Source organism: Mustelus asterias, chromosome 15, assembly GCF_964213995.1.
Source record: "Mustelus asterias chromosome 15, sMusAst1.hap1.1, whole genome shotgun sequence".
NCBI lineage: Eukaryota > Metazoa > Chordata > Chondrichthyes > Carcharhiniformes > Triakidae > Mustelus > Mustelus asterias.
In genome coordinates this window covers 61,320,161-61,329,148 of record NC_135815.1, presented here as the reverse complement: position 1 = coordinate 61,329,148, position 8,988 = coordinate 61,320,161, and positions in this window count along the sequence as shown.

Here is an 8,988-nt window from a genome sequence, read left to right as displayed (position 1 = left end):
TTGTTTTGTTAGAGGGAGATCGTGCCTAACAAAATTTGATTGAATTTTTTGAGGAGGTGACCAGGTGTGTGTATGAGGGAAGTGCAGTTGATGTAGATTATATGGATTTCACCAAAGCCTTTGACAAGGTCTCACATGAGAGACTGATAAAGAAGGTAAAAGCACATGGCATCCATGGTAACTTGGTAAAATGGATCCAAAACTGGGTTAGACAAAGAGTGGTGGTAGAAGGCTGTTTGTGTTACTGCATGCAGTGGCGTACTACACCGATCAATGCTAGGTCCCTTATTACTCATGATAGATATAAATGATGGAGATGAGAATATGGGAGGATGATAAGTAAGTTTGCGGATGGCATGAAGATTGGCAGGGTGGTTAATATTGAGGAAGAAGGTCCTAGGTTGCAGGAAGATATAGACAGATTGGTCAGTTGGACAGATCAGTAGCAGATGGTATTTAACCCTGAAAAGTGTGAAGTGATGTACTTTGGAAGGAGTAACAAGACAAAGAAGCACTCAATGAATGGCAAGACACTAGGAAGCTCAGTGAAACAGAGGGATCTGGGGATGCTTGTCCACAGATCACTGAAGGCGGCAGGAAGGGTTAATAGGGTAGTTAGGGAAGACAAATGGGACTCTTGCCTTTAACAGTTGTGGCTTAGATTATAAGAGTAGGGAAATCATGTTGGAGTTGTATAAAACTTAAGTGAGGCCACAGCTGGAGCACTGGGTGCAGTTCTGATAATCTCTATAGGATTGCAGTGCAGAACTCTGAAAGCAGAAGGGCATGTTAGTAGGGTGGTGAAAGAGGCATATGGGATACTTGCCTTTCTCAATCGAAGCATAGATTACAAAAGCAGGAAGAGGTCATGTTGGAGCTGTATAGAATTTTGGTGAGTACTGTGTGCAGTTCTGGTCACCACGTTATCAGAAAGTTGTGATCGCACTGGAAGGAGTGCAGAGGAGATTCACCAGGATGCTGCCTGGGTTGGAACATTTAAGTTATGAAGAGGTTGGATAGGCTTGGGTTGTTTTTGTTGGAGTGAAGACGGAGGGAGGACATGAGGTGTGTAAGATTATGAGGTCTATGGACAGGGTGGATAGGAAGCAGCTGTCCCCTTAGTTCAAGGGTCAATAATGAGGGGCCATAATATTAAGGTAAGGAGCAGCAGGAGGTTCAGAGGGGATCTGAGGAAAAGTTTTTCACCCAGAGTGTGGTTGGTGTCAGGAATGCACTGCCTGGGTGGGGAGTAGATGCGGGAAACATCACAACTTTTAAAAAGTACATGGATGAGCACTTGTAAATGTCATAATATTGAAGGCTATCGGCTAAATGCTGGTAAGTGGGATTAGTGTAGATTTAATGTAGTTTTGTCAATGCAGACTTGATGGGCCAAAGGGCCGCTTCTGTACTGTATGATTCTCATTTTAAGTAGTAATTTTTGATGTGACACTAAGTACAGCAAGTTCCCATAAGACCATAAGAAATAGGAACAGGAGTAGACCATTTGGCCCCTCGAGCCTGTTCCACTATTTGGTAAGATCATGGCTGATCCGACATTCCTCATGTCCATTTTCCTGCCCTTTTCCCATAACTCCTAATTCTCTTACTGATTAAAATTCTATCCATTTCAGCCTTAAATATACACAAGGCCTCACACAGCTCTCTGTGGCAAGGGGTTCCAAAACCTCTCAAACCTTTGAGAGAAGAAATTCCTCCTGATCTCAGTCTTAAATCGGTGCCCCTTTATTCTGAGACTATGTCCTCCGGTCCTAGACTCTCCCATGAAGGAAAGCATCTTCTCAGCATTTACCCTGTCAAACTCCTTAGGAATCCTATATGTTTCAATGAGATAACATCTCATTCTTCTAAATTCCAATGAGTAGAGTCCCAACCTAGAGTCATAGAGATTTACAGCATGGAAACAGGCCCTTCGGCCCAACCTGTCCATGCCGCCCAGTTTTTACCATTAAGCTAGTCCCAATTGCCTGTGTTTGGCCCATTTCCCTCTATACCAATCTTACGCATGTAACTGTCTAAATGCTTTTTAAAAGACAATTGTACCTATTAAATTGTACCTCTATTACCACCTCTGGCAGCTCATTCCAGACACTCACAATGCTCTGTGTGAACAAATTGTCTGTCTGGACTCTTTTGTATCTCTTCCCTCTCACCTTAAACCGATGCCCTCTAATTTTAGATTCCCCTACTGTTGGGAAAAGATGTTGACTATCTATCTTATCTATGCCCCTCATTATTTTATAGACTGCTATACGATCACCCCTAAGTCTCCTATACTCCAGGGAAAAAAGTCCCAGTCTATCCAGCCTCTCCTTATAACTCAAACCATCAAGTCTCAGTAGCATCCTGGTAAGTCTTTTCTGCACTCTTTCTAGTTTAATAATATTCTTTCTATAATGGGGTGACCAGAACTGTACACAGTATTTCAAGTGTGGCCTTACCAATGTCTTGTACAACTTCAACAAGATGTCCCAACTTCTGTATTCCATGTTCTGACCAATGAAACCAAGTATGCCGAATGCCTTCTTCACCACCCTGTCCACCTGTGACTCCACTTTCAAGGAGCTATGAGCCTGTACCCCCAGATCTCTTTGTTCTGTAATTCTCCCCAACACCCTATCATTAACTGAAAAGTCCTGCCCTGGTTTGATTTACCAAAATGCATCACCTCACGTTTATCTAAATTAAATCCATCTGCCATTCATCAGCCCACTGTTGCAATCCTAGATAACCTTCTTCATTGTCCACTATGCCACCAATCCTGGTGTCATCTGCAAACTTACTAACCATGCTACCTAAATTCTCATCCAAATCATTAATATAAATGACAAATAACAGTGGACACAGCACTGATCCCTGAGGCACACCACTGGTCACATGCCTCCTGTTTGAATAACAACCCTCTACAACCACCACCTGTGTTCTGTCAGCAAGCCAATTTTGTATCCAATTGGCTACCTCACCCTGGATCCCATGATATTTAACCTTATGCAACAACCAACCCTGCGGTACCTTGTCAAAGGCCTTACTAAAGTCCACATAGACAATGTTAACTGTACTGCCCTCATCTACCTTCTCGGTTACCTCTTCAAAAAGCTCAATCAAATTCGAGAGACATGATCTTCCACTCACAAAGCCATGCTGACTATCCCTAATTAATTCTTGCCTCTCGAAATGCCTACAGATCCTATCTTTCAGAATACCTTCTAACAATTTACCTACTACAGACATCAGGCTCACCAGCCTGTAGTTCCCAGGTTTTTCCATGCAGCCCTTCTTAAACAAAGGCACAACATTTGCCAATCTCCAATCTGTTTAACCTTCCCTCATGGGACAATCCCTCCATACCAGGGATCATCCTAGTGAACCTTCTCTGAACTGTCTCCAATGAAATAATATATTTCCTTAAATATGGGGACCAAAACTGCTCACAGCACTCCAGATGTGGACTCACCAAGTTGCTGCAAGACTTCCCCTACTCTTATACTCCAACCCCCTTGAAATAAGGTCCAACATTCCATTAGCCTTCCTGATTACCTACTGCAACTGTGTGCTAACTTTGTGTTTTGTGCACAAATACCCCCAGTCTTTCTGTGTTGCAGCTTTCTGCGGTTTTTCTCCATTAAAATAATACTCTGATCTTTTGTTGTCTCTTCCAAAATGAACAAGTTCACATTTTTCCATACTGTACTACATTTGCCAACATTTTGCCCATTTACTTAACCTGTCAATATCTCTTTGTAAACTGTTTGTAAACTCTTGCAACCTGTCTTTCCACCTATTTTTGTGTTGTCTGCAAATTTAGCTACAGTACATTGACTTCCTTCCTCCAAGTCAGTAATATATATCGTAAACAGTTGTGGTCCCAACATTGATTCCTGTGGAACGTCACCAGTCACCAACCTGAAAAAAGAACCCCCTATTCCCACTCGCTGTTTCCTGTCCATTAACCATTTTATGACTTGATCTTTTGTGATGTAACTTGTCAAATGCCTTCTGGAAGTCCAAATACAACACATCTACTGGTTCCCCTCTATCCACTCTGGTTGAGACTTCCTTGGAAAACTCCAATATATTAGTCAGACGCAATTTTCCTTTCATGAAGCCATGCTAACTCTGCTTAATTAGATTATGAATTTCCAAGTATGCTGCTAATACTTCCTGAGGAATGAGCGGTGGTCTCAATGAAACTTAGAAAATTCTTACAGGGCATGACAGGCTAGATGTAGATAAGATGTTTCCCTTGGTTGGTGAGTCTAGAATTAGGGGTTTTGAATGATCTCTCTTATTCTATGTTCCCTTTCCTCGTTCTTCTAAAATGTATAACTTCACACTACCCTGCAATACATTTAATCTCTCTTATGTACTCATTCCACCACACACTATGTCCTTGTGAAGTCTATCACTATTCTCCTCTCAGTTCACAACACTTTCAAGTAGTCTCATAACGGTCTGTTTTCTTATAATAAAAACAAAATACTGTGGATGCTAAAATGCTGGAAAAATTCAGCAGGTCTGGCAGCATCTGTGGATAAAAAAACAGAGTTAACGTTTCAAGTCCGTATGACTTGCTCTTTAGAAGAGTGAAACACTCTTGAAACGTTAACTCTGATTTTCTCCGTACAGATGCTGTTAGACATGTTGAGTTTTGCCAGTATTTTCTGTTTTTATTTCTGCTTTCTTATAATTTAGACTGAGGGATAAATATTTGCCAGAACACCTGACATAAACTCTTCTGCTTTTCTTTGAAATAGTATATTGGATTTTTAACATGGAAAGGGCAGGCAATACTTTGGTTTAACAATTTATCAGAAAGATGACACCTCTAACAGTGCAGCACTCCCTCAGTTATGCCTAAATTTTGCATGCTAAATTTGTGATAAATCTTGTTACAAAATTTTATTTTACTTAAAGCAGTGCAGAAGCAACACACTGTTTAATCACAAAAAGCACCCAATTCCAAATGCATCTATGCAGAATGGCAGTTTGACCACACTCGTGAATTTGTGAACCTTCTGTTGGAGAAGGGCTGAAAAACTAAGCCCCAATTAGACTTGTAAGATGATTGCAAAAGTATGTCTGCTCATAGAATTTTCTTTTAAACCTAAAGTTAAGTTTTAAGTTTATTTATTAGTGTCACAAGTAGGTTTATATTAACACTGTAATGAAGTTACTGTGAAAATCGCTTAGTCGCCACACTCTGGCGCCTGTTCGGGTACACCGAGGGAGAATTTAGCATGGCCAATGCACATAACCAGCACATCTTTCGGACAGTGGGAGGAAACCGGAGCTCCTGGAGGAAATCCACGCAGATACGGGGAGAACATGCAGACACAGACAGTGACCCCAAACTGGGAATTGAACCTAGGCCCCTGGTGCTGTGAGGCAGCGGCGCTAACCACTGTGCCACCATGTTGCCCATGGGAACTCCAAAACTCAGATCTCACTGGATAAAGAATCAAGATGCTTAACTGCACACTGAATGACGAATGTCTGTCACTCTGAGCTGTACAATTTATCAGTGAAATGCAATCACCACAGTAAACCCTGAAGCCCTTTTGTTATTAACTGTTACTTTTCAACAGAGAAGACTATCAAAGAAACCTGCTGAGGTCAGGCGTCATTTAATCCTCCGAGGTAACAGATTTTGCCAATGAGGAATGAAATTAGGTAACTGGCCACGTTAACCGTTAGAATGTTTGGGGAACAAAATCTTTCAAGGCCAATAAGGAGTTATCAAACTTACTTTTGCAACTTCATTCCATTATTTTTAAATGTAAAAAACTCATACAAAAGTAGTACAAATACTCCTGTACTTCAAAGAGAACTGTTCATCAAAAAACAGTTATATTTTCTGCAGCAGAATTTTGGGAATTCCATGTTGCCTGGGGTGGCACGGTAGCACAGTGGTTAGCACTGCTGCTTCACAGCTCCAGGGACCTGGGTTCGATTCCCGGCTTGGGTCACTGCCTGTGTGGAGTTTGCACATTCTCCTCGTGTCTGCGTGGGTTTCCTCCGGGTGCTCTGGTTTCCTCCCACAGTCCAAAGATGTGCGGGTTAGGTTGATTGGCCATGCTAAAATTGCCCCTTAGTGTCCTGAGATGTGTAGATTAGAGAGATTAGTGGGTAAAATATGTAGGGATTTGGGGGTAGGGCCTGGGTGGGATTGTGGTTCTTTGCAGACTCGATGGGCCAAATGGCCTCTTTCTGCACTGTAGGGTTTCTATGATTTATATGATGTCACAATAGATTTCGCTCAGAGTAAACATTTTTCTCCTCTCTAACCTGATCACTTGGCACTCATACTGGTGAACCACTTTACCACAGGTTTTCTTCAGGAGTTTGCACTGGAATTTTCAATAATTAGAGAACCATTTCAGTTCAGATCACTTTACAGGAAATCTGGGATGTGTGTGAACAAAGGCTAGAAATGCATGTCAACTCATCAAAAAGAAGAACTGTTCACAAGTAGTGCACAGAAGTGTCAGTTAGAAACAAGAACAGAGGATGCTGGAAAAACTCAGCAGGTCTGGCAGCATCTGTAAGAAGAGAGAATGGAGCTAACATGTAAAATCTGTTTGACTCTTCACCAGAACTAACGAGGGGGAAAATATGTTTGATATTGAACTGCAGCTGGGAGAGATTGCAATAAGATGTAGAAACCTTAAGATAAGACAGATGGTCTGGTGTGAACAAGAACAAAGAACAGTACAGCACAGGAAACAGGCCCTACGGCCCTCCAAGCCTGTGCCACCCCTTGGTCCAACTAGACCAATCGTTTGTATCCCTCCATTCCCAGGCTGCTCATGTGACTATCCAGGTAAGTCTTAAACGATGTCAGCATGCCTGCCTCCACCACCCTACTTGGCAGCGCATTCCAGGCCCCCACCACCCTCTGTGTAAAAAACATCCCTCTAATATCTGAGTTATACTTCGCCCCTCTCACCTTGAGCCCGTGATCCCTCGTGAACGACACTTCTGATCTGGGAAAAAGCTTCCCGTCGTTCACCCTATCTATCCCCTTCATAATCTTGTACACGTCTATTAGATCTCCCCTCATTCTCCGTCTTTCCAGGGAGAACAACCCCAGTTTACCCAATCTCTCCTCATAGCTAAGACGCTCCATACCAGGCAACATCCTGGTAAACCTTCTCTGCACTCTCTCTAACGCCTCCACGTCCTTCTGGTAGTGCGGTGACCAGAACTGGACGCAGTACTCCAAATGTGGCCTAACCAGCATTCTATACAGCTGCATCATCAGACTCCAGCTTTTATACTCTATACCCCGTCCTATAAAGGCAAGCATACCATATGCCTTCTTCACCACCTTCTCCACCTGTGTTGCCACCTTCAAGGATTTGTGGACTTGCACACCTAGGTCCCTCTGTGTTTCTATACTCCTGATGACTCTGCCATTTATTGTATAACTCCTCCCTACATTATTTCTTCCAAAATGCATCACTTCGCATTTATCCAGATTAAACTCCATCTGCCACCTCTCCGCCCAATTTTCCAGCCTATCTATATCCTGCTGTATTGTCCGACAATGTTCATCGCTATCCGCAAGTCCAGCCATCTTCGTGTCATCCGCAAACTTGCTGATTACACCAGTTACACCTTCTTCCACGGTCTTGGGCAGAGCAGGAGCCACACCAAGCTGTGATACAACCAGAAAGAATGCTTTCTATGGTGCACCTGTAAAAGTTGGTGAGTGGTGTTTGGGGGGTGGGGGGATGGGTTGGTGTTGCATTGACACGATAAATGTATCGGATATTTTAAAAAGGGTTTAAGATGGAGGGCAGAGGTGCAGGAAATGGGTCGAACCTGGTTGAGACACCTGTCAAGACAGCTTCAAGTTTTTAGGTGCCCAGATCACCAACAACCTGTCCTGGTCCCCCCATGACGACACTATAGTTAAGAAAGCCCACCAACACTTCTACTTTCTCAGAAGACTAAGGAAATTTGGCATGTCAGCTATGACTCTCACCAACTTTTACAGATGCACCATAGAAAGCATTCTTTCTGGTTGTATCACAGCTTGGTATGGCTCCTGCTCTGCCCAAGACCATAAGAAACTACAAAAGGTCGTGAATGTAGCCCAAACCATCATGCAAACCAGCCTCCCATCCATTGACTCTGCCTACACTTCCCGCTGCCTCGACAAAGCTGCCTGCATAATTAAGGACCCCATGCACCCCGGACATTCTCTCTTCCACCTTCTTCCGTTGGGAAAAAGATACAAAAGTCTGAGGTCACGTACCAACCGACTCAAGAACAGCTTCTTCCCTGCTGCTGTCAGACTTTTGAATGGACTTACCTTGCATTAAGTTGGTATGACTAGCTATGACTGTAACACTACATTCTGTACTCTCTCGTTTCCTTCTCTATGAATGGTATGCTTTGTCTGTATAGTGAGCAAGAAACAATACTTTTCACTCTATGTTAATACATGTGATAATAATAAGTCAAACCAAATCAAATCAATTATGGGAGAAAACCTTGGTTAAGGAAAAAGGCAGACATTTCAGAAGCACATTTTTGATTATGGTATCTGGGACAGTGGAGAAGCTGGGAGAATGGGATGAAATCCTTACAGGGAGCGGGATACGAAGAGCTGTGGAAATTGGAAGCAAAATCGTTAAACATTTCCAGGTCCAAGTAAGAGCATGAAGGGGCACCGATACAGTCACCGATATAACAGAAAAAGAGTTGAAAGACAGTCTCAGTAGAACTGCAACAAGGAATGTTCCATGTAACTCACAAAAAGACAGGCATAAATAGGGCGTTACCCATGGCCGCACTTTTTATTTACAGTATGTGAGACAAGTTAAAGGAGAAATTGTTGAGTGTCAGAATAGATTCAACTAGGCGTAGGAGAATGGTGCTGAATGGGGATTGTTTGGATCTCTGTTCCAGGAAGAAGAGGAGAAACCTCTGACCATCCTGGAGGGGGATGGAGGAGTAGAG